Source organism: Brachyhypopomus gauderio, chromosome 2 (genome assembly GCF_052324685.1).
Source record: "Brachyhypopomus gauderio isolate BG-103 chromosome 2, BGAUD_0.2, whole genome shotgun sequence".
Lineage (NCBI taxonomy): Eukaryota > Metazoa > Chordata > Actinopteri > Gymnotiformes > Hypopomidae > Brachyhypopomus > Brachyhypopomus gauderio.
In genome coordinates this window covers 40,898,447-40,904,446 of record NC_135212.1, presented here as the reverse complement: position 1 = coordinate 40,904,446, position 6,000 = coordinate 40,898,447, and positions in this window count along the sequence as shown.

Here is a 6,000-nt window from a genome sequence, read left to right as displayed (position 1 = left end):
CTTAACTGCTTTCAGCCGTGGTTTTTCAGCCTGTGTATTTAAATTCTTGGTATTCCCCTGGTTTTGTCAGACATTGTTTATTACTGTCATGTGTTCCCAGTTTGTGACTGTTTGTCTAGTTCTGTCGTGTCATTGTGGACCAGCTTCCTGAGCACAGGCTGCATTTCTGACGGCAATTTTGGGACTGCAGTAAAACTGCTGTTCACTGTTCACTGGCTCTGCTCTTTATTACCCATGACCCATGGAGGTCAGTTAATAATTAAAAATAAGATTGTGGTGGTACTTTTTAGTATAAATACATTCCTAAGGAAGCAAGAACCCAACTGAACCCAATTGAAATCTCTCCAGATGGGAATATGTTTTGAATGTGTTTGTAAATTACACAGCCACTTCATATCACTTCTTACTGTTTCAGCATGTATTCATAACCTGACTTTTGGAGGGGGTTTTCACATCGAGAACAGTGTTGGTAACCATGCTTATGTAAGACACATTAAATCCTGCTTGTCTGAGCTTATACTTTTAGATCTGTGCTGCTTTTGAGTCTTAATTCATTACTCAGTCATGTGGGGTTAAAGCCTCATTCTCACTCAAGCTTTAGTTAGCTTCCTTTATAGGTGCAGAGCTTGGGCCCCTACTCAGAGTTTTCTGGTAATCTGAGTTGTTGTCTTCCAACCACTTCATGTGTTCACTCGGTTGTGACGATGGTGAGGGTGGGATGTTTCAAAGAGTCTTCAGGATTGTTTTTCCACATGCTGACCACTGGCATGTCAACCAATTATGGCCCATTCAACTGTTCTTCGTCTTTAATTGTTCTGTACTTTTTTATCTGCATATTAACACCGAGGTGATGCCAACACAAATAATCTGAGGTGATGCTAGACTAAGAGGCTGTCCCAAACCTAGTGATCTGTCTACATGAACAACGGTTTTTACGTCAAAGTGTGCACGCTCCCAACACGTAGGTTGTCCCAGTACTTAGATACCTTAAACATGCTGCCTACTGAGATACCTTAAACTGATCAAATTTTAAGTCAGAGTCGAATGTTCCTCAGCCGTTAAGGCATTCCCGTTGTTCAATGCAAGCAAAACTTTTCAAGTCATTTTCAAGTGTAAATTATTCTAATTCTCTCTGCTGTTTCTAGAATATTCAAGAAATATTCAAACATATGTTTCTTAGTATAAAACTGTGAGGGACATTTTATGATTTCCCTTTATGCCAGGCTTTCTTAGTATATATTAAACACATAAGATGTCTATGTTGGGGCTCTTTGCATATATATGTGTGTGTGTTAAAAATGGCTTCAGTAGGCCTCAGAAGTGTTTGCCTTCTCTCTGGATGGCCTCGGCTCACTCCTAATCTGATGTTCCTCTGATGTTCCTAAACTGACCTTGTTGGAGGCGCCTAATCTCCACTTGGGGAGGGACCACGGCGACACTCAGTCTATCGTGCCATCACGAGGATGCTCAGCGTGGAGGGGGCATGCGAGGGGAGAGGCCAATATACATCTGTCAAATCATGTGTTAATTATGTCATGTTTTGTCCAATCACATTTAGTTAATCACCTCATGTTCATCTCATGGACACCATGTGAGGATTAAAAGTATAAAAGATGAGAGTCTCTTTTGCAGACGCCTTGTGCGTTTGTAACAGGGGTCTCTTGGAGAGGGGTCTCTGGGCTCTCTTTGGCAGACACCTTGTGCGTTTGTAACAGTGGTCTCTGGAACTAATCCATACTTGCTTAATTAATCCATACTTTGCTAAATAAATCATTGTACTTTATTATCTTACCCAACTGCTTCTGACTTTTATTGTGCTTACCATTTAAGGGTTTCAGAATTTCAACCACAAACCATAGCATTTATTTCTCCCTTAGGTTAGTTTATGACAATTTAGCAGTTTTATACACCGATATGAAGCCTCAAGTTAGTGAGCTAACTAACAAGTTTCTTAACACAGGAAGTAGCTTGTCTAAGATGACAATTAAAACGCGATAAAAACAAAAAGCTGAGAATACATCATCAAACGAACCACTAGAATCTGAGGTAGCCTATATACACCGGTCACACTGGGTGAGGACAAGCTGTGATGAAATTGTGTTCTAACTAGATCGTCTCAATAATCTGCCTTATGAGGATAAATGTCTGTCATAACACTGCCTCCTTAAACAACTGCCTACGTAATCAGGCAGGTCACTAGGATTTGGGACAGACCCTTTTGGGACACCCTAAACTCACTGGAGAAGCAAACACTCCTACACTGAACTGGCAACATGGACTATATATATGTAGTTTAGCATGGGCTGTTCATGAAGTGGGCTGCCCAAGGAGGACAGGTTCCCTCTTGAGTCCTGGACTTCCTAAGGACTCACCCTTAATATGCCCAGGATGAGGCTCATTGCCTCTAACATCACTGGTATGCTCAGGGATCTGGGACCAAACATTTGTAAAGCTGCTTTGTGACATCTTGTGCTGTACAAAAGCATTTAAACAAATTTGCCTGAAGTTTGACTAGGAAAGATGACATGGCCAGGGAACTGATGTTAAGAAGATCCACTTTCATACTGTTAAGGGGGGCCTGTGGAGCAGATGGAGATTGTGCTGGGGATTATGGTGGACATTATGCTGGGGATTGTGCTGGGGATTATGGTGGACATTAAGCTGGGGATTGTGCTGGGGATTATGGTGGACATTATGCTGGGGATTATGGTGGACATTATGCTGGGGATTGTGCTGGGGATTATGGTGGACATTATGCTGGGGATTGTGCTGGGGATTATGGTGGACATTATGCTGGGGATTGTGCTGGGGATTATGGTGGACATTATGCTGGGGATTGTGCTGGGGATTCCTAAAGTAGCAGCTAGTTGGGAGGGAACCACATTGGGAAATCTCTCAGCAAAGGCACTCCCTGCATAGAAACCATCCAGACGGGCAGCTACATGTTGTTATGGATACAAAAAACACTTTGCACAGCAACCTTGTTTTCAAAGATCATTAAAAAGAAATTTGTAAGAGCAGGGTAACCCTTCTGGCATATGGCCATGGGGACTTCCCTTTAACAAACACTATTGTGTGTCTACGGTTACCGTCATAATATTTGAGAATGGAGAGAAAAACATCTGGAAAAAAGTTCTCATTCACATCCATTACACACAAACAGCACTGCAGTCATGAGTCATGGGCACCAGCATGTCTGTGTTACAGACTTCATTTTTCATTCAGACCTACTCCACCCATTCACAACGAAACCACCCGCAGAGTGCATTCCCATAGCTGGAAAAAAAGCCATCAGCACACCTGCAAATGCAAACATGCGACATTACACCATCATATCCCCTCCACCTCAGTACACCAATATTTATTTATTATTAATATTTAAAAGTTGTTCTCTGCACTACTTTATCTAAAATAGTTTTTAAATATTTTTGAGCAATATATTTATTGTTATACTATAATATTTATAATTCATTTGGTTTTTATTTGTTTCTTTAATACTGATTTTACTGTTTTACAGTTGTTTTTGTTCTAAAATAAAAAAAAAATTTATCAAAACATAAAGCTTTGCGGTGTCTGTGTGAGTGTAAAAACCCGATGATTGATGATGCAGGAGGCGCCAACCAAAATCTCGCCTAGGGCACCACATTGGTCAGGGCCGGCTCTGAGTAAATACACGCTCCATGCTGGGGTGACTTGACAACTATCTTCTGCGAGTACAGGAACTTGTTTTACCCGGCGGTGACGTATTTCCGCTTTGTTGTGAAAAGGGCCTATTGGTCAATCCCCTCTCTCTTCCTGTATGTTCTAAATGGACCGTCTGGACTTTGCCAGAACACTGAGGATATTACTATGCCTGCATGTCATTGTGTGTCCCGCCCTCGGAGACCCCTCTGCAATTGTTGTATCCAGTAGGTCAAATAAAGAACCTCTGGCATTTGGATCTCAGCTCTCTCTCTGTTTCTTCAAAATGTTACATTCACAATCCCAGGATTTAGCAACAGAATTAAATGTTATTCTCCCTTTTTGTTTTGTAGCATCTTCTCTGATTGGCTGGTTTACAGCAACGTACGAAGGTGGCTGACACAGAATCAACACATCACAATAAATTGTTTTAAGAGCGTACAGTCCATAAAATGAAGTGTGTTATATGATATGTTGTACTATTTAGATGAGCTGTTTTTCTTGGAACTTGCTAGTGACTCATGTTACCTAAACTTGTTTCTTGCTTTGACCTCAACTACACCAAAAATATATTAAAGTTGCCAGCTCTCCAGGAAAGATTCAATGTAAGATTATCAGCCTGCAACTGAAAAAAAGCAAACAACAGAAAAAATGCTTGAAGTCATGCGGAACAGAGAACGCTAGCTACTTGTACAGGTTGTCAATGTCTTGATTGCTCTTTTTTCATTGTCAAGTGCTGTGAGATGCATGCTCGATATTGTCCAAGGTTTGAGAAACTGTCCAGACAGAAATGTGCAGAGCAACCAAACAAATTTGAATTGTATTTGTACAGAATCCTGAACTCCCTCATATTGTCCGCACTTATGATCATTTTACGATTACACTTAAGTCTAGTTATCTTAAGTTTAGATTAGATTAGATTAGATCCAGCTTTATTGTCACTGTGCATGTACAGGCACAGAGCCAATAAAATGCAGTTAGTATCTAACCAGAAGTGCAATAGAGAGAATATTTACATAAAGTGCCAAAGCAACCATGGCCGTGCAGTAATGAGGAATATATATACATGAATATAAGCATGTCTTTATACATCTATATACATCTATATACACTATATTGCCAAAAGTATTTGCTCACCCATCCAAATGACCAGAATCAGGTGTTCCAATCACTTCCATGGCCACAGTATGTATAAAATGTATAAAATTAAGCACCTAGGCAGGTTTTTACAAACATTTGTGAAAAAATGGGTTGCTCTCAGTAGCTCAATGAATTCCAGCATGGAACTATGATAGGATGCCACCTGTGCAAAAAATCTCGTCAAATGTCCTTGCTCCTAAAAATTCCACAGTCAACTGTCAGCTGTATTATAAGCTGGGCTTGGCCCCTTAGGTCCAGTGAAAGGAACTCTGAATGCGTCAGCATACCAAGACATTTTGGACAATTTCATGCTCCCAACTTTGTGGGAACCTCTTCCATGGTCCATAAAGACATGGATGGCATAGTCTGGTGTGGATGAACTTGACTGGCCTGCACAGAGTCCTGACCTCAACCTGATAGAACACCTTTGGGATGAATTAGAGTGGAGACTGAGAGCCAGGCCTTCTCATGCAACATCAGTATGTTACCTCACAAATGCGCTTCTGGAAGAATGGTCAAAAATCCCACCCACACAATCCCCATAAACACACTCCCCATAAACACACTCCACCTTGTGGACAGCCTTCCCAGAAGAGTTTAAGCTGTTCTATCTGCAAAGGGTCATATTGACAACGTCATATTGAACCCTGTGGATTAGGAATGGGATGTCACTTAAGCTCATATGTGAGTCAAGGAAGGTGAGCGAATACTTTTGGCAATATAGTGTTTATATATACTGTATATCAATCAATCAATCAAAGTTTATTTGTATAGCACTTTTAACAACTCAAGTTGTCGCAAAGCAGCTTTACAGGGTTTACAAGGTTAACAATACTATGGGTCCAGAACCCTAATGAGCAAGCCAAAGGCGACAGTGGCGAGGAAAAACTCCCTATGATGGTGGGGAATAGGAAGAAACCTCGGGAGAACCAAGACTCAAAAGGGAACCCATCCTCCATTGGGTGGCCCGTTAACACACAAATACACAAGTCACACATAATTCACACAATCAGACTAGGTAAAAGGTAGAATTGAAAGTTCTGGGTTTTGATATTGTCACTGTAAATGTCTGTTGATGAATGCCAGGCTTTCATTCCGTGTCGGAGCAGTGATGCTGGTATTGTAGGCTCCGACTGCAGTGTTACTCCCCAGGTGAACCCCGGTATCAGCACATCCACC